General features: G+C 32.8%; 1 long non-coding RNA gene across 1 annotated transcript; it reads right to left on the bottom strand.

Moving 5' to 3' along the window:
- Positions 1-2: 2 nt before the first annotated feature.
- Positions 3-4,053, bottom strand: LOC128229751 (uncharacterized). The gene is made up of 3 exons (XR_008260125.1): positions 3,863-4,053; positions 2,056-2,651; positions 3-1,233 (listed from the first exon to the last, which is right to left on the bottom strand). It is a non-coding gene; the product is annotated as an uncharacterized LOC128229751 (long non-coding RNA).
- Positions 4,054-27,263: the final 23,210 nt, after the last annotated feature.

Raw genomic sequence — 27,263 nt, 5'->3', positions numbered from 1 at the left:
TTTTGTGCTGTTCTTCCATGTTTCTTGTTTGTGATTTTATGTTCTATGTCTTTGGCGTTTACCCAGTGCCATTAAACCGGGTTAATGTTTAAACTTTTTGCTACTGAGCGTGTTTCTGTAGCTTTTTGCATACATATTCAACTAATGCTAACAAAGAAAAAGTAAAAGAAGAAAACGATCTAATCGGAAGAATAAAAAAACTACAAGAAAACACAAAATTAAGTAATAATGACAATTAGACAGAAATAAGTGTTCTTTAACAAGAATTAGATATGAAAATAACAGAAAATGTTAACTGAATGATATTATGGTAAAAAAATGAAAAAAATAGTAAATACTTTGCTAGTTTTGAAATACGCCACTTTGAACAAAAAACAATTACTAAACTTAAATAGAACCAAACCATTTCGACAAACATTAAAGATATAAAATTTATCTTAAACGAGCAACGAACTTTTTATGAAAGTTTATACAGAAAACAAGTACAAACTAACAATGATATTAACTTTTTTGATGTTCCTTCAACACAATTAAGCAACGAAGAGGTGAATGTTTACTAACAGAATCCAAATGTGCATATTCTCTTAAAGAAATGAAACTAAATGAATGCCTTGGTTCAGATGGGTTAACAGTAGAATATTTGATGTATTTTTGAATATCTTAAAAGAATATTTCGTTAAATCAATCAATTTCTCATTCCAAAACCAATCTCCTTACTGTATTACAAAAAAGTTATAGTTTCCCTTATACCTAAGTCAGGTTAGGACCTCGAAATATTTTCAAAGTCTGCTTCACACAGATTGTAAAACTGCAACTAAGGCAAATGCAAACAGAATCAAGAAAATGCTCACTACATTAATATCACCAAATCAAACTGGATTCATCAAAAGAAGGTTTATTGGTGAACATATAAGGTTAATACAAGAAGTCATTGAACATCTGAATAATTCTAATAAGGCAGGGTTACTAATATTCGTCGATTTTGACAAAGCTCTTGATAGCATTGATCACAATTTCATAATTAAATGTTTAAATAATTTAATCAGTATTTTGGAGATGAACTTATTAAATGGATTAAGCTGTTTTATACTCATATTAGAGGAACCATTCTAAATAATGGTCACCTTTCTAACAGTTTTGCAATGAAACGAGGTGTACGACAAGGGTGTCCACGGTCTTCATTTATTTTTCCTTGATGTATCGAACTATTTTCATGTTATATTTACTCTTGTCCTGAAATTGAAGGAATTAAAGTAAAAAATATTTGCCGACGATGCTACAATTTTTAACAATTAGTGAATTATCATATACAAAACTATTATATTCAATCCAGGTGCAACATCATGTTTAAAAATCATTTACTCGAAGACGTCCAAGAAGCCAGTTTAAAATAGAATAAAATAAATTTCAGTGAAAGAAGTTGATTCACCTGGACCTTCAGATCAGCAAGAACACTAGGATTTATATTTTGATAAGTCATCTTTTTCAACCAATAATATTATACCTAGAATACAGGAGCTGGAGGTAAGAAAATAAGATCAAATAGATTATCAAAACAATGGGTTTCCGGAACCTTTTTTCAACATATGTATTTAGATATAAAATACGATAACTATGTATATAGAATACTTTTCATGTTGAATCGAGACAACAGTCCTGTACATGAGGTCAACAGTCAGAAGGCTGTTGTATTTCATATCCGAATAGTTCGTCCGAAAATTGGTGATGTTCTTTTAAAGATTCCAATAGTACTTGAGTCCGTAGTTATCAGCAAGTACACAAGTACGCTACACTTTATTTATCCAAGTGCCAAACTGTGTAAATGCATGATTTAGGAGTGATATCAAACAAAAACAATTTGGATGTACTTCTAATTGATGTATTTTGTATTTCCTGGTGGTTGTAGTGATCTTTGACAGTCCCGGTGTACTTCACAATTTTCATTCCTTAGCAACTTATTAAATGGAGCTTACCCAATTATTGTTTTAATCCAATGGAACACTCAAACTCTTCAAATGAATAAGTTTACCCTCGAGTATAAATTTAAGTGTTTACCTTCGTCTCAGCCGAAATCGAGTGCTCGCGATTCGTCTGCGCTGATGAACTCCCCAGCCGTTACCGGGAGACGACAATATCTTCCCAGACATCGGCCAAGGTCAATCTTGCCGGAAACGTCCTCCCAATCCTATTTTTGCCTCTGGACATGAAAATAACGCCGAACGCTGCCGTCATATTTGCGATTCTTAAGAGAGATTAGGTGCTCCCGTAAAGTTACTACCAGATTGGAACGCAGTTTACGCCCAAAACGGAGTTACGTCAGAAAGTAACGATCTTAAACCTTACGATCTTTATTAAAATGGGGTAAGTAAGTAGACTTTAATGCACTAATATATATTTGACTCAGTCTTTTAGAATGCATTCTAATCGTATATCCCTTTCGTAAACATATTATATTAAAAAAGTATCATTAGAAGACTGAAAACAAACTTGATAAAAACAAAGTCTTTCATGAGGGATGATTAATTCATGATTATAAATCTAACCGAAAAAAAAACGAAATGAAAACCGTAAAGGCTTAACTATCCAAAATTATATTATTGTATTAAACAACGGAATGTATTTAAATCAAATCTCCAGCATGGCCATTGGTTCTGAAAAAAAAATGAAATTTAATTAATTTATCTTTTATTTAATGGTATAACACCATTGAGAAATTTTCACTTCATTTCTTGGACTAAAATAAATAAATCATTCATAGTATCTAAAATGACCTAGACATCTGTAATTTTAACATATTTGGGTTTAAAAAAATAATATTTATATAAAATGTATCACGATAGAGCTTGGTGAAAAGGTTAAACCGTTTCAAAAACTACAAACATATAACAATCCTTTCACGTGTCAACATAAATTCTCTAGCACAATTTACCAGTCACTTAGTATCTTAAGACAATCTATTGACACTATAATTTTATGTTTTGCAAGTACATAAGCGCACATGGTTGTATTATCTAATGAGGTCCAGAACAATGATTCAATCAAGAGTGAAAGACAATCTTACAAATTGAAGATAACACACACACATGGTCATTAGCAATTTTTGCCACCTCTTGTTTGGCCTTTTCCACTTATTTTAATCTGTGTAACGTTTTTTTTATTTTTTCTGTTCAGTATACTTAGATTTTTGAGCAGCACTTGTCCCCTTTATAGATGAGTTCAATATATTGGTACATATATGGTCACACTCGAGAGGTTAAGAGTTGATGTTCATGTTAACTGTCATGTATTGTCCATATAAGCATTAATAAATAAGTCACTTTTTAAATAAAATCTAACAGACTACATCGGAAATTCATGAAGAATCATTTTTTTTTTACTAACTCAGCTTCATAGAACCATTTAAGTCCTATTAGTCCATTTCAAATTCATATCTTTTTCTGAGAAAAAACAACTGCATGTTACAAATAGAGGAGATAACCGGTGAATAAAATCGGAGTAGATTTCTGTCGAACTAAAATGGCTGGTCCGAGTAATTCTGGACTATTTGGATCAGAGGAGACTGCCACTAACGGGAGAGAGTTTAAAATGGAACCGACTTCAGCTATTAAAGTACACAAGACTTAGTAAGACAGGTTTTAAGCAGAAACTTATAACAACATGGAATTAAAAATATTTCTGATAATCCCTATCATCCATTTCCAGACGCCTCCCATTTGGGGGGAATGTGGAGGATTGAACAACCGCAGACAACCTTTTTCAGAAATAAAATTCTTGAAAGTAACATCTTCAACACAAGCATGATCAATTTCTGAAGACAACTCGTTCATTGCCCACACACAACTTCTCCCTCTATCGGACTTACCTCTGATTGCAATCAATCTACGCATTGCATTTATGAAAGAAGAAGCACTCATGAACTCGACAACTTTTATATGCACAGCTCTAGTCACAAGGTATGTGAACATAATACCCCAACGTTTACTACAAGCATGACCTCCTCTCGTCCGACGAATCACGCTTTCCCAAGGTCCCAACGTATCTACACCAACATAAGAAAAGGGTGGACGTGGAGAAAGGCGATCTGACGGTATATCATTTTCGGGAGATCAAATTTCCCCTTTAATCGTTTATATGTAACACAAGATAATATGATGGAAGAAACCAAGTTCTTGGAACCACAATCTACAGACAAACAGACCGTAGCACTCCTTCGGTAATATTTCTCCCATGATGATTAACTTGATCATGAAAATGATACACTTACAGATTTGAAATATGATATTTTCCGGGAAGAATCACTGGATGTTTTCAAGGCTCGACAGGTTACCTTTTCTCAACCTACCACCCACCTTCAAAAACATCCGAATCAAGAAAGATATCGAGGTTAATAATATAACTATCCTTGTGAATTGGACTATTTTTTTTCTGAATCCATCTAGCCTGACTTTGTTCTGTACATGCTGTACAATGAACGTTTCTGTGCTTATCTTGAAGTCAGGAGTTTGAGCACTAGGAGACATACGCCTGCGATAAGAACAAGCCACATTTTTCAAGAGAGCAATAACAACGACTAGTCTGCTTCATCCAGAACTAAAGGAAACACGTTTAAGGGTGGTATTGACGAAGGTGTTCACTTCAGAACGAACCTCTTTGTTAACATCAGGATTTATCAAAGGAAAGCATTACGGTACATCTTCTTGTTCAACATTTTATAGAACTGGACCACGAAGCCATAAACTTTTCCTGAAGTCTCATAGTATCTTGTATTACAGTCCACTGGGTTACTTTCAGTTATGACACAAAACCAAATCTCAGATTCTGAGAATCCTGTCAACGCTATTGCCAACGTATATGTAAAATCAACGAGTCTTGTTTTGAGTGTATCCGTGAACAACCTTGCTCTCTGTGAAAAATGAGAAACTATTAAAGTGGACGGACACATTTATAGATACAATATCAAATACTTCTACATCCAAAATTGCCGCACAAAGTTACAATCTGGGAATTGTATGTCCACTTTTTGGAGCAACTTAACTTTTCCAAGAACAAAAGTATGAGACCAAGTACCATCATCTGACTTGGCAAACAAGTAGACAACTGCTTCAATAATATTTCTGAAGCATAAGAAATAACTTGTAGCTTCTTTCTCCTGGTAACACTCAGAGAAACCGGTAAGTATATCCGCGGTATTTCTATGTTCCATTGCGTCTTGTTGGTTTCCGAGAGAGGTTTATCCCAATCAGTCGTTTCTTGAATAAGCTCCTTGAGAATGAGTCTTCCTAGCACTACTACAGGAGCAAATAAGCCTAAGGGCTCAAATATGCTGTTGATTTCCGACAACACACTTTTCGAGTGAACGTTTTGTCTTCTGTCGAAACACAGAAAAGGTAGGTCATCTACTCAAAAGTCAACCTGTCTTTGGTTCTTTGCTAAGTCATGAACTGGTAAACTCCCAATGACATTTGCGCTGAAGACGGAGAATTAAATTTTTCATGAGGTCATTTCTAGTTTTGCTTATAAGGCATCAGTCCGCCATCTACATACAAATTGTCATAGACGAAAGTCTTAACATCATGAGAACTAACTTCTTTAAGGGCTAATAATTTGATGAATTCCGCATTAATAGCTTGGACGCTTTCTTGTTTTCCGTTTTCATAAACGGAGCGTGTTGTAGAAAAGCAATATAAGCAGTATAGTAATAGCGTAACACTGATTTGGTCTTCAGATGACATGACACATAAGTTGTGAACTGGAAATTACATTTCGAATCAGTAAATACCAGTCTTTCCAGTATACATTCATAGTTTACCCAACCCTATGGCTTCAAGATGGTGTATAAGTTACACTAGAAAAAAACTATAACATTAGTCATGATAATAGACAACTATGCTACTATGCAGTCAGAGTCTTTTTTGCATATGCTGCATGGATGATTATTCTTTTGAATGCCTCTTCGTACTTTTTAAGTCTTTTATTTTTTCACATAAATCAAGTGTAAATAGGAAATATTTATCCTCTGCTCCGCCACTGATAAATACAGATATACTTCCTTTCAGTACCCAGAGTACAGCAGAGTGCTCAACAATTTCAGTACACAGAGTACAGCAGAGTGCTCAACAATATAGTCAGTGTATAATGCAATGTGTCGCCTCTTGTTTTTACCTACTGGTAAAAAGGTTTTCCGATCTTTTGGAATGGCCAAATCTCTGTGAATTCTTGTTTGCGTGTTCAAACTGATGCTACTGTATATGTCAAAAAGCTTAAAAGTGTTCACATTTGTTATGTTACTTGCTTTTGTAAAGACTGTCAACATGTTTCATAAATATTTCTGCTATGTTTCGAAAGATGTTCATAATTTGTAAAAAGGGACTGAACAAAAGCCATTTTACCGAATATCAATGTGTCTGCTTGGTGTATGTTAGTTATCTTATCTGGTAGATTCCCCTCTATGATAGTCATAAAGTCTGATTGTTTAGCCTTACACCATCTTCGCTAAATAGGCATGTTGGACTAGGCCTGTTTTCAAAAGGGGAATACGTGTTCTGTTGGTACTATTTGTAGGTATTTATCGCAAGAAGTCCTTGAAACATTGCTTCATTATTTATATTGTTTGTGCATTTCATTTGCATTTTTTCTTTTTTTCTGCCATTGTGTTCACTTTTCTTCTGGTCACTGAGAACATAAATAGCCCCTTACGTATGCAGTTTCTGCTTTTATTGTCATATAATGTTCCAAAATTATTTTGATTCATACAAACATGGTGAAAGAAGCAAAGAGGTTTAATTGTGTAAACATTTGCTTGCTTAAGGTATCAAATTTCACGTCATTCAAGCTCTTTCTTTCTTTGATACTGAGTGTACGCTTTATAGTTTCAAGTAACAGAAAGGTTGTCGTTGAAACATTTAAACTCTTTCGTTACTTATATTGTACACTTTTGTATACTTCAAAGTATTTTCGCGAAAACATTATACTGTTTTTGACTGTTTTCACTTTTTCCATTGGTGCAATCATATCACCGTTTTATTTTGTAACCGATTGTTCTGGTTTGTCAAAATGGACTACACAATAGCCAAGCTATATGTTCAAAATCCAATTGTTTATCCAAAGTTAGCTTTGTGAATTAACATAATTTCGATCAGTATGCAATTTTGTGACATTATTTTATGTGTAATATTTAAAAAAGAAATAAGATTTTTTATACACTAATTATTTTTGACCTTTACAAATTTATCAACATTCTCAATACAAGTTCTGTATCTTCAATCATTTGTAATAATTGAGACTTCATAACTTTCAACTATGTATTTGTTAGATTTTTCCCGAATAAATTAAATCAATATTTATTCACGACCGGACTGCACCTAGACCTAGTAAACTGTCCTAATCATGTTTCATTTATATAGTTTAAACGCATTTCTCACTAATATTTTCTGTTGTTTATTCATCAACTTTGATGATGGTTTTTCAGTTTGACTTTGGTATGTCAACTTGCCTAGATGCAAAATCCAATTTTGTGATATCTTTCGACTTATATTTAGTATATAGCGATTTGCTTCCTCTCATATTAAGATCCTCGTAGAGATTTACTCGTATTGGGAAGGTTTAGGAAGGATGTTTCCAAATTAAAATAAAAACTCACTCGTTAACTTATGGTTCTTATTATGAAAAATGATCATTTTTACATTTTTCGACTTAAAATGCATATGGCAACTAATTGTAACGGGTTCTACCAATTCACTATGACGGAAGTAAATGATTCATTGGGAAGTGTGTTTATTATTAAATTAAATATGAAATAGATTTATTTAAGTAGCTTGTTTGGCATAAAGCATATCATTAAAATGTTTTATAATTAGCAACCTATAGGCTTGTTATAAAGTTGTTTAGCTTTGTCTTTTGGTTGATTTTAAAACCAAATTAAACTATGCTACTTGTGTTAATATTCATATTTTATAAACCATACTTGGATTTGTTTTCTTTCTATTTAAAGACTGACTAAATCAGTTTCATTAAGTTATCTGTCCTCTGACGTTAACTTCACCCTTTTTACATTCTTGGACTCTGTCAAGGTAGTGTGTGGTTTCCCTGTGGGCCACTCACATTTTTCATATAGGTTTTTTCAATTTAAAACTTGATTATTGTAACTGAGATGTGAAAGTTTTCTAGTTTTTGATAATTAAAAATGAATTACTTGGAATTTAGCTTTTTAAACTGTGTTTAACAATATTTGACACTCTACAGAATTGTTTTAACCTTACAACATAAAGTTGCATTATAGCTTGCCTGAGCAGCTATGTGTAGCTAGGCATTTGTTAGTTTCATAGTTGTTTTGTTTTACTGTGTTATTTCCATTTGAATATAATTAATGAACTTAAATTCCTGAATAGATTGTATAGAAAAATGAAAACATCTCGGTTGTTTTTCACGCCCAACCTCCCTGCCTTTGCCCTGTGTCGAACCTGAGGGTTTTTGTAACCGCCCGTGCGGCTTACCACCACTCGTTGAGGTTCGGTTACATTTTGGCGCTGCGAGCAGGGTGAAGGTCAAGGGTTGTTTGGGTTGTGAACAACTATTCCAGTTCCATTTAGGTTTAGGATATGATTATGTTTTAGATTTATTTAAAGGTTAAAAAAATAGTGTATAGGTAACTTCATTGAATATCATAGGACGAATATTTCTCTTCGCCAAATTTAATCATGTATAAGCACCTCGACACTTCATTTGAGCACGGCTTTACCAGTACGCCCGCGATGTATAGTAGTTCGTGTAATATGTTTACGTCTACGTCTACGTCTACCGCTCAGTTGAACCGACCGGGTACCACATACGCTCAGCCTTTAACGGTCTTAGAACCCCGTCATGTTTCTTTTTCCCCGTCAGTAAGTGTGCCAGAATCTAGCGATTTAATTAACTTTGATCGCGCGGATTGTATGTTTTCACAACCCGAAGTTGTAGATGTAGGAAAACTAAACACAACCCAGTTATTACAGGCTGCGCGGCGCGCATCAGATTTAGGCTTGGTTCCGGCAAATGTCTCTGTGCCGGAAATGCCCACATTTTCAAAGTTGCCTAAAGTTCATAAGGATTTTCCTCCGCCAACTTTCAACGGCAAAGGGTCTTGGGCCGCTTTCATTGGCCGATTTGAGCGGGTAGCAAATTTCTATGGGTGGAATCCTGCTGAGAAGGTTGATTATCTTGTAATGTGTATAACCGATGATGCAGGTTTATTCATCGACCGATTAAGGCCATCTCAGTTATGCAACTTTGAACAACTCAAGGCAACTTTGAAATCCAGGTATGACGAACCTAAAAACTCGCGTTTGATTCTGGCCTCGTTTCATAACAGATTTAGGGGAGTCGAAGAAACCATCAGGCAATACGCAAGCGATTTGCAGGATTTAATAGACACCGCGATACCCGGTGAGAATAGTGACGCAAAGATGTACATGCTTACCGGTCAATTTATGAGGGGTATAGGGAGTCGAGAGTGTACGGACTATCTTATTCTGAATGTGGACTACTCACGTTCTGATGTTTGGCAAAATCTAGTTGGAAAGGCGGACATATTTGAATCAGTCAAAGGGAGCGCTCTTCACATTAAACAACCACAAGCCAGTCAGTACAGTGTCTCAACATCTTATCAAAATTTAAGGACTGATGTTGCAAATGCGGTATCAAATGTTCGTTTGAACCCTCCTCCCATTTACCATTCAGAACAAACTTGCACTTCCGGTCCACCTCAGCCACATGTACAGCCCGCTATGCAAATTATTTTTGGAAAACACACTCAACAAAGTACAAATACATCTAGATTTGGTTCAAGGGTGATCTGTTTCAAATGTCATGGTCAGGGTAATATTGCCCGAAACTGTCCGTCGAATCAGAATAGCTACCATTTAAATTGTCTGTTTGAAGCTGCTAAAGCATCCAAATCATCAGCCAAACCTCAGCTTGATAGGGTTAAAGATCACATGTCCACTCAAACATGTACATTAGAAAAGAGTGTTCCGCTATCTGATAGCAGAGTTAAATTGCCTAGCTCGTCGGTAATTGCGAAATGCGACAATGAATCTAAGCAAAAAGAACACGGCGGTTCCCTTTTTCAAATAATGTTATCAAAAGTTGATTGTCTTTGCCGCGCCAAAAACAGAACTCATGAAGTTGAAATTCAGAAAAGAAATCAGGGTTCAATTTTTGAGACTTCCGGTACGAGTTCCGGTTTCTTACATCTAAAGAATCAGGCTGTACGGACTGCGGTAGAAGCGGTGGCCTCTGTCATCGAAAAGGTCACGAATCTGGGGGGACGAACCAGTCCAGCACGGCAGCCGCGTACGCAGCGAACACTAAGTTCGTTAACGTGGAACCGTTTTCCATGTGTCAATTGCGCGACAAAGTACCACCGGGTACCAGTGGCCCGTCTGCCGATGCTAGTACAGAGAGGGTTTAACCGATAAAATTAGTTCATTAATTAATTGGATAAAGACATAGTCGAACGCAGTCATACGGTATTTGCAAAACTGTTGTTCAAGATAATTTAAAAATTATTTTGCGCGATGCAGAGAAAATTGTAACATATTTGAACTGGGAAACTTTTCATAAAAACATTGTGATTGTAAATGAGATACTGGAATGATCACGAATTCAGATTTATCGTAAAGGGATGAGACGATATTGTGTTTATTAACATTGCAAAGTGTGTATGTGGTGTCAGTTCGAGTTTGGGGTTGATTGTTGATTTCATTCTAAGTGTTTGTTTCTTAAGAAACATTTCTTAAGTTGAGGGTGCTTGGTTAATGTTGTTATTTTTTTATTGGATACGAATCCAACATCTTATGTTCATGCTCACATTTAAATTCGATAAATATAGTGGTGTTAGTTTAGGTAACAGTTTTCTGTAATCTTATCATTACAGTTTACAACACTAATGTGACGAGGTTATTATTTGTTTATTATGAGGCTATTGTTATATCCGTAGGAAATTAAAAGATGCCAGATTATATTTTGCCATTATTTGTAGACTACGTCCTTATAATATATGCAATACTCGTGCTATGTAGTATTAGGCATATCTAGTGATATATTCCGTAATTACTTGATACCTATTGATTATGTTGTGTTTGGTATACGTTACTATGTGTTGTTTTTTTTGGTTCATAATTGTGTTGTTATACATGTCAGAGCTGTATGCTCTGATGAAATTTACAGTTGGAGATTGTTTGAGTCATTGTATTAGACTATGATATTGTTGAATGATTCTCAGATATATATTTATACTGCGACATTTGTGTTTCAGGGATTGCATTTTTTTTGTTGAGATTATATGTGTTTGTTGCGGTCCACTTTGTGATGTTTGTTGTTGTGTATTGCAATGTAGTTAATGTTGTATTACAGTATTACGGATATATACATAATATTTATTGTTTATCATACTGCGTATGGAGTTATTGTCATATTATAATGCCGTGACGTCCATTATTTACATTATGGCCATATATAAATGTATGATATCTGAATTCTAAGTCAGTAGTTTTGTTTATACATTTGTTACGTTTAAATCACAAGTTGTAAAAGGAATTTACACTTGTTATGTTTAATTTATAAATTGTTGTAAAATATGCAATCTATTTCAAGTCAGTTTCACGTTTCATTAATTTTTTTCACAAAAGTTTATTGTATAAACTTTTCTTGGTAGGATGGAGGAATGTAACGGGTTCTACCAATTCACTATGACGGAAGTAAATGATTCATTGGGAAGTGTGTTTATTATTAAATTAAATATGAAATAGATTTCTTTAAGTAGCTTGTTTGGCATAAAGTATATCATTAAAATGTTTTATAATTAGCAACCTATAGGCTTGTTATAAAGTTGTTTAGCTTTGTCTTTTGGTTGATTTTATAACCAAATTAAACTATGCTACTTGTGTTAATATTCATATTTTATAAACCATACTTGGATTTGTTTTCTTTCTATTTAAAGACTGACTAAATCAGTTTCATTAAGTTATCTGTCCTCTGACGGTAACTTCACCCCTTTTACATTCTTGGACTCTGTCAAGGTAGTGTGTGGTTTCCCTGTGGGCCACTCACATTTTTCATATAGGTTTTTTCAATTTAAAACTTGATTATTGTAACTGAGATGTGAAAGTTTTCTAGTTTTTGATAATTAGAAATGAATTACTTGGAATTTAGCTTTTTAAACTGTGTTTAACAATATTTGACACTCTACAGAATTGTTTTAACCTTACAACATAAAGTTGCATTATAGCTTGCCTGAGCAGCTAGGTGTAGCTAGGCATTTGTTAGTTTCATAGTTGTTTTGTTTTACTGTGTTATTTCCATTTGAATATAATTAATGAACTTAAATTCCTGAATAGATTGTATAGAAAAATGAAAACATCTCGGTTGTTTTTCACGCCCAACCTCCCTGCCTTTGCCCTGTGTCGAACCTGAGGGTTTTTGTAACCGCCCGTGCGGCTTACCACCACTCGTTGAGGTTCGGTTACAAAGGTTTGGTTGAAAAGAAAACTGGGCTTGCCACTGTAGCTATGGCTGTCTTATTTAAAAAAAATAAAGTATAAAGTAAATCAACATAACTATTTCAATCCTGTATACCCCATACAATAAGACACATCTAATAACAGACAATTATAAAGAAAATGACTCAATAATTTATATGGAAAAACTACAGAAACAAGCACAGTAGTCGAATGTTTAAACTAAAACCCCTTTAAATAGTTCAGAGTTATAAGCCAAACTTATATTATTCAAAATAGAAGGGAGTTCCCAAAAGTAACATTATCAGATACTATCCACATAATAGCCAGTCACGAAAAACTTATTGCGATAAAAATCCATGATGAAATTCTAAAGTTTTGGTTCAAATTACAAAATAGATAATACCAGTTTTAATCAAATCTTGGTCTGAATAGAAATAAAATGAATTGAAGTGATAAATAATAAATGACGAATATACTTTTTCATAAAAAATATCAGTACCTGCCCAACCGACTATTAGCTTCGATCATATCCCTGGATTTTCTTTGCGTTTCCGTCCTATTCTTTTTAGGTTTGATTTTTTCTCAGATTTTCTCCAAAATCCTTACTTTAAATATAAGTATGAGCATCTAAATGCCGTCTAATAACTTGAAATACCAATGTGATATGTTATGTTTATATTGGAAATTATCAATATCTGTAAAAAAAAACCTACAAAATATGAAATTCATTAAAACAATCAAAGAATGTCTGTTACTTGTGATGTAAATGCATTATTCGTAATAAATTGCAGTGGGTTTAAATTTGTAACCAAAGAGAGGGAAATATAAATCAAATGTTATAAACATTTGCCTACGAATTTGTATTTTGATAGTTAAGTGAAAAGTGAAAATTGATGTTGTGTTCACCAAACAATAACAACGGTTTTGGTTTTGTTTAATACAGATATTGCTTCTTCCCTTTGGAATTGTTACCGACAAAAATATAAATGTTTGTAAATATGTATTTCATTACGATTTTCAAAATTATGACAAAATAACTATTTTCATCAATGAATGTTATTACACATGCATCATACTTCCAATAACATCATATATGTATAGCCAGTTAGCAAATGAACATAACTATCCATCTAACTTGTTTGCCACTACAAACATTTTTGCAAATGTCATTCACCTCTGTTTTATACATATTAACATTTTCTTCGTTTTGACTAAAATGACATCTTTATAAGTTTGTAAAATGGAAACACAAATAGTAGCAAATAATGTTCGAGGTTTAGGTAACATAGACAAACGAAAAACGGTACTCAAAAGGATTATTAGTTATAAGAATGATATCATCATGTTACAAGAAATACATCGTTAACAATTATCTATTTCAACCGTTTTTTTTCAGTTGAGTTAGTACAAACAGTAAAGGAGTTTCAATTCGTACAAATCCAAAAGCTAATGTAGGCACACACACATATACTCAATTTTAGAAAGTGAAATCACAGTCTTCGACATTGAATTAAATCACCATACTTAAATAATATGGGCCTAATAAATACGAACCTATACTCTCTAAATCATACAGAACGTTCTGCTAAAAATGATAAAAAACCTTTATTATAAACAAACATACATCATAGTTTACAAACATTTGCCTAAGGTGTCAAATTTCACGTGTTTAACGTCTTCCATTGATATTAAATAGATGCCGTAGATAAATCATATACACACTAAATGTAAAAGATATGGTGTTATCATGTAATGCTTATTTATGAAGTGTGAGTGGTGGCCACACATAAAACATAGAATTTTTTTATATAGAAACAGATAAAAAAAATGAAAAAAGACAAGACAAACAAAAAGTAATGCTTAAACCTAAAATTAAAAAAACCCCAAAAAACAACAATATTTATATACTACAAAAAGGTAGAAAGAAAAAAAGTTTGCACAAGACATTTTTGCTTAATGTATTTTACATGCCATTTCTGCTCATGCTATTTTAAATATCTTTATCAGAAAAAACACAGCAGAACAGAACAGAACATTAATTGTTTATTTTAACATATACAGTTCATCCTTGTTAACAAGCGTGTTTTGAATGAGTCCAGACTCAATTCATTAATTTACAGAAGATTAATGTAACTGGTCGTTGAATGTTTAAAGTTTATCTGACGTGTTTAGGGCGTTACTCTTTATACTTGAGAGTCCTTAATTCGATTCTTTTGACAATTCTATTCTGTTTGATATTGTGTTATTGCTGCTATAAAAAATATTGCTCTTTTATCACTGAATGTTGTCGTATTGCAAGTTATTTTTTTTTTTTTTGTTTTTTCAATTTTATTTTCTCAAATATACATGTACATCATACATATATTCATAAAGTATACAAAAGTCGTGTTCCAAATTCAATCATGAAGAAAATATTGTGTTTTTTTTCTGTTTTTTGGGTGTTAGTTAAGAAAGTAAGAAATGTTAGATAGAAGAAGGCAAGAAAGCAATGTGGATGAAATTTACATTCTTACATTGGTGTAAACTTGTGGTATTCAAGAATTAAGCTTGTTAAGTACTAGGATCCATCTACCAAGAAAAGCATGCAATTTATTTTTGGCCATAGCTATTATCTTTTCAGATTGCAGTCTCTTTGAAAAATATGGAACAAAAGCCTCGAAGATAGGCGTACTTCCTTCACACTTTGATTTAAAGATAAAGTATTTTGCAAGAAGTATAACGAAGTTAATTGCATATTCATAATTTCCATTTAAAGACTTAAAGTTACAGAAAGTGACCTCACTGTAGTTTATTGTCGAAATATCAACCTCAAATATGCTTATAAGAAAGCGTGTTATTTTGTTCCAAAATATTTGGGTGGAATGGCATTCCCAAAACATATGTTTATTCGAATCTCTATACATTGAGCAAAAATCACATAGACTGCAAGAACTAATATTGTATCGATAAAGTTTACTATTATCAGGCAGTATTCTAAGAAGAAATTTGTACTGAAATGCTCTTAATTTGGTATCAATGCAAAGTTTGAATGATTGGGTATAAATATTTTTCCAATTTAGATCATTTACGCTTAGTTCTGCCTCCCATATTCCTTCTTTCGCATTTTGCACTGGTTTTTGGTTTAAAATAAGTTTCTGGTATACCAGCTTGCATATTTTAGTATTTTCAGTCACCTTATTTAAAAAAAACGTAGGTACATTATAATTCATTTCCTCTAATTTTACTTTTGATTTCCAATTTTGAGGAATACACTTCAAAAGCGTGTAATATTTCATGTAATCATGTTGGTTAATATCGTATAGTCTGTGTAGATCCTCAAAATTGTAAAACTGTTTTTGTTGAAAGTTATACAGATGCTCAATGTATAGTACACCTTTGCTGTACCAATTCTTATAGAAAAATGTGTCATCGTTTTGTTGTCTAATGTAACTATTGTTCCAAATAATTTCTTTTGCTATAATGTTTACTTCTTTTCTAAATGTTACACTTGCCCATGATTTAATTATATCACGAAGAAATTTCGATTTTATTTCAAGCCTATCAATTTTATTCGGGTCTAGATTACATTTGAAAATAAAATCTTTTCCAAATCTAACCATCATATTTTCATATATTTTTACCAATTTTGAATCTTTTTGAAACAGCATTCGTTTAACCCAGCTTGATTTTATTGCACATTCGAATTTTAATATGTCTAGCATTTTTAAACCTCCATTTTCATAACTTTGTATAATCTGATTTCTTGAAACTTTATCAGGTTTATTGTCCCATAAATATTTAAACATTTTTTGTTTAATATCATTTAAAAATGTGTGCGAGGGTGATTCAAGTACTGTTAATGGGTACAATAACTTTGGAATTGCAAACGTTTTCAGAACTGTTATTTTTCCTAAAAGCGAAAGATTCCATTTTTTCCATTTTTCTAAACAGGCTTCGAATTCCAGCATTTTATCTTTGAACTTCAAATCATTTATGACTTTTGAATTGTTACTGAATATAATTCCTAGTGCCTGCGCTGTGTTCATGTTACATTCGAAATTGCTGTCGCAGAATCTTGTTTTGTTATCTTTCAGTGATCCTAGCCTTAAAATTGAGCACTTTGATTTGTTTAGAGTTAATCCTGATATACTTCCATAATTATCTAAAGTTTTAATAAGAGTGTCGAAGGATTTTTTTGATCCATCTAAAATGAAACTAGCATCGTCCGCAAATAGGGTTTGTTTTAGGTCAATATTGTTTACTTTTATACCTTTGATATTCTCATTTTTACTGATTTCAATAGACAATAGTTCGATGCAACAAATGAATAAATACGGGGAAAGAGGGCATCCTTGTCTCACACCCTTACGTATATTAAAGAACTCGGATAAAAAACCGTTATTCGTAACACAACCTTTGGCATCTGAATAAAATAGTTGAACCCATTTTATTATATCATTGCCGAAATTGAACTTTTTAAGGCATTTTGTTAGGAAATTGTGATCGAGGCTATCAAAGGCTTTATTAAAATCAGAAAAGAATATCAAACCTTCATTATCATTTTCATTTGTAAAATCAATTACTTCTTGAAGAATTCTAACATTTTCCCCAATATATCTCCCCTTGATAAAACCTGTCTGATCACAACTTATAATCTTCTGTAAGAATGGTTTTACTCTATTGGCAATTGACTTTGAAGCTATTTTATAATCTATATTAAGAAGCGAAATTGGTCTCCAATTGTTTATTTGAGTTATATCTTTATCTTTTTTCGGAAGAAGGGTGATAATACTTTGTTTTTGCAATTCTGTCAAACTTCCAATTTCTAATGAATAATTTAAAGACTTAATTAAGTATTTTTTTATTTCGTTCCAGAAAGTTTTATAAAATTCCGCTGTCAGACCATCCGACCCGGGACTTTTGTTATTTTTCATTGCGTTTAAAGCGTTAAAACATTCATATTCAGTAAGATCTGCCTGCCTATGATCTTCATTTGAAAGACAGTTATTCTCATTTTGAAAGAAGGGGGTATTTTCTGGATATTCTATATAGTCATCCTTCTTATAAAGCGATTCATAAAATGATTTTGCATGAGCTAGAACTAGATTATTATCTGATACAAGATTGCCATTAATGTTTAGCTGGTTGAATGTTTTTTGTAGTGATCGTTTTTTCTCTAAATTTGCAAAATATTTAGTATTTTTTTCAAACCCTTCGATCCATTCGGCTTTTGATCTAATTAATATCCCTTTTATCTTTTCATCGTTAAGTTTGTTTAATTTTTCTTTTTCTTTGTTTAATTTATCTAGATTTTTATTTGTTTGTGAACTATGAAGGTCGGTTTCTATATTTCGTATATTCTGCAATATTTTGTTTTCTTCTTTTAAATCATTATTTCTTTTAAAGACTGAATATTTTATAGAATCGTCCCTGATTCTTCCTTTAATAACCTCCCATAGTGTATTAGGGTTCGAATTTCTGTTACATTCTACAATTTCAATAATTGATTGCCGAATTTTACTTATATAAATTTCATCTGTAAATAATGAATTGTTGATTTTGAAATAGCCTGGTCCGCGGTTATCTTAAACTTCATTTAAGGCTAATGTTACAATTGAATGATCTGATTTAAAACCAGGTTTTATTTCGCAAGTTGAAGTGATGTTTGTTAGCTCTGATGATGACAAGAAATAGTCTAATCTACAGAATATTGGTGATTTTTGTATTTGAATGCCATGTAAACATTTTCTTGTAGGGGTTTAAGACACGCCAAATATCTTCTAAATCGTAAGCGTTCATTATTTGTTTTTAATTTATTTGAACATTTGATATGTGTGTTCTGACAACCATTTAGTTTAACATATTTAAAATCGAGAATTGTATTAAAATCACCACCTATTAGTACTGTTTTATCCGAATTTTCTTCCAGCAGTTTTTCTATATGATGCAAAATATCTGTATCGTCAGTATTTGGCGCATATATATTTATTATAACGATATATAGGCTGCCTATCTTCAGTGATAACATTTGTAAACGACCTGTTATTATTTCTTTATAATCTATGTAACTATGGGACAAATTAGAATTTAAAAAAATACCAACCCCTTTGCTATTTGTGCTATCTCCACTTAAGAAAAGTTCACCGTTCCACATTTCCCCCCATTTGTATTTATTGTCGGCATTGGAGTAATGTATTTCTTGTAACAAGCATATTGAATATTTTTGAGATATTAACCAATTTAGGACATCATTACGTTTTGTTCTAGCTGCTTGCCCCTTAACATTAAATGTGCATATTTTTATAATCATTACAGTACCAAATAGTTCGTGTAAAAAACAAAACACATCCACATTGTGCTATAAAGAGTAGTGGGAAGTAGAGTGAAAGAGAGTAGTATGCATAACATATGATACGACATATAACATGTTTGAAGTGTGGATAAATGGATCTTGTTGAGGTAGTTGGTTTTGTAAGTTTTTAAACAAATTTGCTATTGAGTATACACGATTTGTAATTCAAAAGCAGTCGGCCTAAGTTTAAAACAAAATAAAAGCAGAAAAACAACAGAAAACAATGCAAAGCTGTCATGCAATTGTATAATCTAAGAGTGCGTAGTCAGTTTCATTCTAGTATATAATACTTTAGGGATAAAGCTATTTAGTACATTGAAACAACAACTTGACTTGAGGTAAAACAAACTAGTGAAAAGGCTAGTTAGTCTAGGTTAAGAAAGATATACTAATAACTAAAAGCGAAAATGATTTTGGAATGACATTGTATTATTTGTTTTTGTTCAATAAGTTGACATATTCTTTCCAACATGAAGCAAGAAGGAAAAGATAACTGAAAACCCTAACATCGTGCTGATATCAAAAGATAAATACAACGTAGTAGAACGATGTATCCATTAACATTAACAATACTTTCAGTATATGAGAACTACTTATATTACAAATCCATCTAGAATTTACAAACGTGTATTATGACTAAGATACAATATAATAATACACTGAGTGAGCCTATATCACATAACAAACTAAATGATATGTTTGTAAAACAAATTAACATGAACCATGCACAAATGATTTTGTTTTGAAATTAAAAATACTTATTTTATAACTCTTTATCTAGACTGTTTTAAAAGTGCAGTTACACCATGCACAAATGATTTTGTTTTGTCATTATAAATGTTATATTGTATAACTTTATCTGAAACTTTATCTTTTTATTTTAAACTGTTTTAAATGCGCAATTCCACCCAGTGTAATAATGCGCTTATCTAATCCATATATACCCTTGCTTGACCGAAATTGCTATTTGAAAGCCTGAAAGTGTCAAGCATAAAAGGACATGGATAGTGTGTGTAAAAATGAAAATTACTTTTTATCATTCACTGTTATCCTTTTATAATAAAAGGAAAAACCATTGGAAGTAAAAAAAAACAGTATATGTATATTTACTATAAGTATTAAGGGGTGGATTGCTCAAAGGCAGTAAATAAACATTGATTTTTTCAAAAGTAACAAAGAAAGAACACTATTTGTAATTCTAAAAAAAAACAAAACTTTCAGCCGATGATAATGCATGTACTTTTTCATTGACAGTAAACAAACACTCAGTAACAAAGACCAGGATTTTGTTCATCATTACAAATCCCTTAGCATTTAAAGTATCAAAGTGTCAATGTATAAAATACAATCACTATTGCTACAGTTTAAAACATACAAAGGGATTAAATATTTACTGTATCAGGTTATTTTGTTACTATACAGGTGAAGGTGTAATCTATACTTGTAATAAAAAGTTCCGCCGGTGAAGAAACAGACTGGGGTTAACATTGTTCTTATTTATGAAAAGGCCAAGGTAAATCGATCCAGTGGTCATTGTCTTCATACTTGACAAGATGAACTTGGTCATTTGAGTTTTTGTAGGAAATCTTTCCTCTACTGAACCATGCTTCACTCACTTCGTCAATCATTTTCTTTTTAACACACATTAGCACGTGCAAGTTCAGCTGTGTCAAGTCATCGTTTACAAAGAACCCAGTGCCCCGAAGATTTCTACGGTTTCGCATAATACACATTTTATTGAATCTTGAAACTAGTTTGACAATCACATCCCTGTTTTGTGACTTCTTGTTTGGCAGTCTATGTGCCATGTCTACATCACTTGCCTTGAGCTCAATAATGTCTTTATCCTGTAAATATTGTTGTACTTTTGTAAGTGTTTCTTCTGCTGTCTCCCTAGGATTCGTGTCTGGTAAACCTCTGATTATTATATTGTTTGTTCTACTATATTGTTCACTTTCATTTTCAAATTTTCTGTGTTTCTCACGTTCGAAATCTAACTGATTATTCACTCTGAATGTTTCTTCTTTATTCTTTTCTAGCTGTTCTTCAAGCGCCGTAACTTTTTGTGCAAGCTTTTCACTACTTTCTTCCTTTTCAAACAATTTCCCTTCAAGAATCTCAATTCTGTTGGTAACAGACTTCAAAAGATCTTCCTTCATTTCAGTCATAAGATCCTTAATGCTGCTTCTTATTGTCCCATCACCCTTTAGTACAGCCTTTTCAATTTTGCTTTCTAATCGTTCTAATTTAGTGTATTGCAAGTTATACCTGCCCAATAAACATATTTAACAAGTGTTGACTTTTGGTTTTGACATAAATACAAAAAGTGTGTAAGTAACAGATTTCGATATGCTTCTAAAGTTCCTTTCGCAAATTTTAGGTTCTGAAAAAGGCTATCTTTTGCATATTATAAACGACTAATTAACTTAACTCGATTTGTTTGTGGCTGCGTGTCACAATGTTCGAGCTACAATTAAAACCTTCATTCTTCCCTTATATGAGTTTGATTTGAACACGATAAATTAATTTATTACACACGAGTCAACTATAGGTCTTGCCTTAGGCACAAGCATTGCGAAAACAAAACGACATTGGCCATTTGTCATCGAATGATTTGATGTTACACAGTCACTATATCTGTCCTGGAACACTGGATTCTTGAATGTTAAAAGATATTTTGGAATTTATTAAAAATAAAAGCTTTAAAATTATAATTGAAAAGTAGATTTAATGTATAACAGTGCTTGGAATGCATTTACAATGAAATATAATGACTAAATCTAAAAACAAAAAGAGAAAAGATAGAAATAGTAGTGACAATAAAACTAATAACCGGAATATATAAAAAGAGGGCCGTCCGGAGATGAACGCACAGAAATAGTTCTTTTTCCTTCAAGTGACATTCACGTATTTATGCATTTACGGAAAATATTATTAACTGATAACAGGAAAATAACCGTATAGCCTATAGCTGGAAACGCATACATATTGAATGACTGGTGCCTCAGCGTCAGTGTCAAGTTAAATAATGATTATACAAAACTGTTAATCACTGAGTGTGTAAGTGTGTGTTAGTGCTTTCATCCGAACTGTATCTTTACTATGTAGAAAGTATCACCATGAAGCCCATAGCTCATACAACACTGATTTGTACGTCAAATGTCAAGTACACAAAACAAGTTAAATATCAAAATGAGTATTGTTGATGGAACTTATTTTGACTGAGTCCGGGTTGAAACTTTACCATGTATACTAGGATTTTCAACAAAACGTAAGTACATCAATCCATCCTGAGCAAACATTGTCCTGGCTGTATTGATCATACATAGTAGGATTTTTAAAACGGTTTCACAATTATAAGGCGACGTAGCACACACATCATCCAGGTCTTAAGGTAACACTGAGAGGTCAACAGTTGAAATAGTACTATTGAAACATTAATTAATTGAGTACACAATAAATTAAGATGTTCGAGTGTTTAAATTTTCCAAGTTGATCGTTACAAAATTATATAACATACTAAATATAAATAGTTTTCGTCTTACTGTTGAACTCCATGTAAGTCTGTGTTGCAATAACATAGAAAACATTCTGACTGTCTGAGGGTCATTTATCGGGCTTTACATGTCGCAACTTGGCGTCTATTATTGCCGTTGTTGAGTTTATGAAGGTCAACCCGCACCATATAGAGGCTGCAATATGGCTTGACTCCCTCACAGCCCCAAGTGTGACTGAAACATATATTTGAGGCCAAGAGGGTGAGTATCCATTTGTTTGTGGGAAATTCGCCAAATGAGTAACCACGGGCTCTACGATGAATGAAACATGTGGTCCCACAGCTCTGAATTTTGGATATGTTTTATTTTCATTGGTCTTGACTTGTTTTAATTTAAAAATTGGATAGCATGCTTGTCTTAAAAATCTAAAAGCTAGAGTACGGTAACTTTGATATTTTTAAAGGATGAGTAAGACTCGCGGACAGTTCCTAGGCAAGAGAGTGTTCTGAGAACAGGACGTCTCGTCCAATATGCATACATATATAATGATGTGAACTGACCTCTTTAATGTTGAATTCCCAGTTGCCTCACTTCTGTCTGAATTCTAAAACTTCTTTAATACCATAGAATACGTTGACATGTTTTATTGATTTATTTTTCTGATTGTTTTTTTCAAATGTTCATCTACATATGTATGTTGTTTTTGTTTGTTTTTTTGTTTGTTTTTGTTTTTCAAACGGCCCGCGTTCGATTTTTTCCAATTAAGTATTTCCGAGATAATTATCACCCATACTGGACTATCTAGACATAAACATGTCGCCCCTGGTCCAGTGTATGCTCTTTTTCACTGGATATAATTTATTTTCTCTATTTGAATATTTTTTATTGAATGAATTAGGCGTGGGTCAAAAACCTACAATGTACTTGGACCCGAAGCTTTATCAAAATAACACCATCACCATGGTACAATGGTTGTGTACAATCTTTAAATGAGAAGAATTGAAAAATGGTTGAGCCTTTATAATTTATACATTTTTTTCCGATATTTTCTTTCTTTATTGGATCGTTCCTTTGACGTTATGTTTTTGTGGTTACATGTATCTAATAGTTTATTTGTTAGACCAATATGTAAAATCATACCTCATCCTTTCATGTAAAAAGGAAAACAGAAAAGAAAAAGAAAAGTTTTGTCATCACAAGGTGGATAATACATCATCAAAATAATTGTAATAATAAGTTTGTTTACCGGGCTCGGTAGTGTTAAAAATTAATTATTATATCGTTCTTTATGCCATGCATAAGTCTATGAAGTCCTTTTCGTTTTATTCCATAATTTCATACAGTAAGATATATGTGAAACACTGAATATTCTATAAGCTGTTCGATTTAGAAAAAATGGCATCTAGTACACTTTATGAATTTATTATAGACTTAAGGACAATATACCTGCCAGTGAATGACGCGGTTGTGTCTTACAGAAAGCTTCACGTTCTTACGTCAAGTTATGCGAAATCAAATATTGAAGTAAATACATAAATCACAAGATTTTCAGGACATCCGTACTTAAGGACCAATGCAAATTTGTATGTCCCAAAATATAGGGGCATAAAAATCACACTATTGGCGTTTCTCACTAATTTCACATGTTTAAAGCAAGGTCAAAGTCTAATTTGGTATAGAAGTGTGAATTGTTTTAAATTTTCATTCGATAATCTCTGCTCAGTGTAAGTCGTATGGTTAAGAACTTAAAAAGATTATTAATAAGATTCAAACAAATGTTAATATTCCGTAAAATTATGTTAGTGTTATTGTTCCGTTCTTCCCTCTAATTTGTTGCAGGAAAAATGGCCTATGTAAGCTTCATGTAAATAACGATATGATCTTAAGCGATCCTTCCTGAAGAAGTAATAAACATCAATGTATATATTGTATGTCGCTTAAACGTATTTTATATGAGAGCTCTTTTCCATGTAAATTAAATAAGGATTTCGTTTAAACCTTGATAATTATAAAACATACGTTTTTATTTCCGTCTCAGTTATTTATTCAACGTATTGATTCATATATATCATTGGTGTATAATTGAGGAAAAAGTCATGTTAAGAAACACGAAGAAACCTTACATAAATACAACTGTTCATTTACTGCTAGGATGTGTTTGCAAAGTGTTGATTATGGGTTAATTAGTCTTTAAAACATGCAGTAAATGCCTTTCAATAATATAACAGTGATACACCTCTTCGTCAGTCAAAATAAAACAAAATCTGTGTGTACCGAGGACTTTTCTAAAATTGTGATAAATCCTTTCCGTTACAGGGATTTCAATTAAAATCATAGTCGAATCAATTACAATTTAAGCCTCATTATCCCGTATAAAATTCCGCTCCTGTGACCTCATTCCTTTTGGGGTTTTTTTATACTTCAACGGTTGTCTCGACTTTTATGGTGTAACCATAACCTGGGTTTAAGTGAAAACGTCAACCCCCAGTTATTTGGTGTCCAAAAGTCGCCAGCGGATTTATGTGGTCCCTTGTTATTCGAATACAAAAAAACCCAATTTTAAAGGTTTTACTGACTAAGATTTTTTTCGGGAACAATATAATCCCACAAATAAGTAAAAAGAGTTGAAACTAAACTAGGTGGCGTGCAACCAATGAACACATTCTTAATATCTGAACAATTAATATTTGCAGTCGGAATCCTCTGGGAGAGACATCGTGAAACGAATGAGTTTGTCTGGAAAACTGAAGTTCGATTTGTAATTGAAATAATTTCTATAAATTGATGGGAAAACTATATAAGAACCATTTTTGAATAAATTAAAATGTTCCTAGATTCATTTTGATACATATTTAAATGAATCTTTGAATCTCAAACGTAATGTTCAAAATATCTTATATTTGTTATATATCGTCTACCCCCATTTACATGTGTTATGCCAATGTTTAAAATACAACAACAATGTTAAATACACCACGGTTTAATTTTCGGATTCTACTTAATTAATGTCTGGAGCCGTATAATAATTAAGTATGTAAACCCCTTCTAAGGGGCGTAGGTTAAAAATGGGAAAGAGGGGCAACCTATCACCTTTATTAACCACAAAGAGATCCACACAAGGAAAATGTTGTTCGACCGCATACACGATGGAATCAAGAAAAAAACGGTTAGTGGCAATATCAATTTGATATTCAATCTAGGGAAGGTTCGTGTGTCGCTTTGTTTAAATGAGGTATAGATACGCGGAAAGATGATATAGACAGTCTTGGCCTCGCGCCAGGACCTACCGCCTGGGGCGAGTGTATCTTCTTATCTTATATTCTGCATTTTCTCGCCTGCTGTTACCGCTTTTATACCGTATCAAATATTCAAGAATAATTGTCAAGTACACCTTTAAATCTCTTTTGGAGAGATTAACTGCACTAAATTCATTAAAACAAATCATTTTTCTTAGTGTAATTTTAATGTATAGTTTCTGGTGGCTGTTTCTCAAGTGAAATAATACGTTACTGATTTGATTTGCAATCATTATTTTCTTGGAAAAAAGCCTCAGATAATTAATTTGAATGGTTAAACAATCAAACAGATACGAGTGAAACTTAATATGTACATATATTCATAGCATTTAAGCTTTTCAAATTGAAAACATAATAAATTTACAATGTATATAGATTTCACTCTTTTTCAGTTCTGAAATGATTTTGAAAAACGCACGTGCACAACGTGTGTTAAGGAATGCCATAATGCTAGATATTACCAAAGAGTGGTTTCTTTTTATTATTTAAAGTAAAGGAACAGTGGGTTTGCAACGACACGTCTGTTTAAGTCTGAGAGGAAAACGTATGAAATCGCAGAAGACATTACACCAAAGACATATATAAAATCCAATCGCCAATTCTTCCTCCAAGTATAGTGCCGTCGATGTCTGCCCCTCCATAAGACATTCTCGTTTTGGCATTGGCATAACAGGATGAGGACATTATACACAACAATTTCAACTTTTCTTATTAAACTATTACTTAAATGAGTCATCCATGCTGCATTTTGCATATAGTCATAATAACTTGTAATTTTATACCCGTTTCATAATTAGTGATGTTCTTCCAGCTCACGAAAATGAAATAGGCTATCTGCTTTCTACACTTTTGGATACCAGGGCACGTTTTTAGCATACATAATCCCGCCGGAGGATGTATTCCGACAACCATCGCATTGCTAACTGGTATCGCCATATATAGGGAGAAAATACCGAAATACACGGTTAAAAGCTTGTCAACGTTTTTCGGGTGGTTCCGTGGTCTGGTGTCACACTAGTCAATCCAGGTACAGCAGTTTCGATTCCCAACCGCAACATTAATATACTAATCATCTTCCGGGATGGAGTATAAAGAAATTTAGCGGAATTTTTTGCATTCCACGTTTATGTTTGTCAAATAAAACATTTTTGTTGTTGTTTGCTTATAATAAATGCAAAATAAACAACGATGGCAAAGAGGTGACATGTGTGCAATTATTCTTATCACGTAGCAACGACTCTTTCCGACGAGTGACTTACTCATCCCCACGTCTTAATATCTCGTTGCCACGACATAACTATATCGTGGCCACGACTAAATCAACCAATCGGAAAATATGCGAACAAGCATATCTTTTCGCGATTCGTGTTTGCTGATGCTGCCCTTCAAGCTTTGAAGAAAGGTTTTCCCAAACATAACAGGTAATTCGCTTATAGGATCATCCAACAGCACTCATCGGCTGAATCATGTCTTGAGCAACTCAAATCGAGACCGTATTCGTAAAAAATAAACTATGTCTCCTCTGCAAAATGCACAATCCTATGACTCAATCCCTTCTTTCTAGTTTAATGCCTTCATCAATTTCAGACACTATGTCGTATAGCCTCTGCAACTCTTCGCAGTAACGGAACTTCCATTGCAA

This window comes from Mya arenaria, chromosome 4 (genome assembly GCF_026914265.1).
Source record: "Mya arenaria isolate MELC-2E11 chromosome 4, ASM2691426v1".
Classification (NCBI taxonomy): Eukaryota; Metazoa; Mollusca; class Bivalvia; order Myida; family Myidae; genus Mya; species Mya arenaria.
Note: the sequence above shows the minus strand (reverse complement) of the source record. Positions and strands in the feature narration are given on the sequence as shown.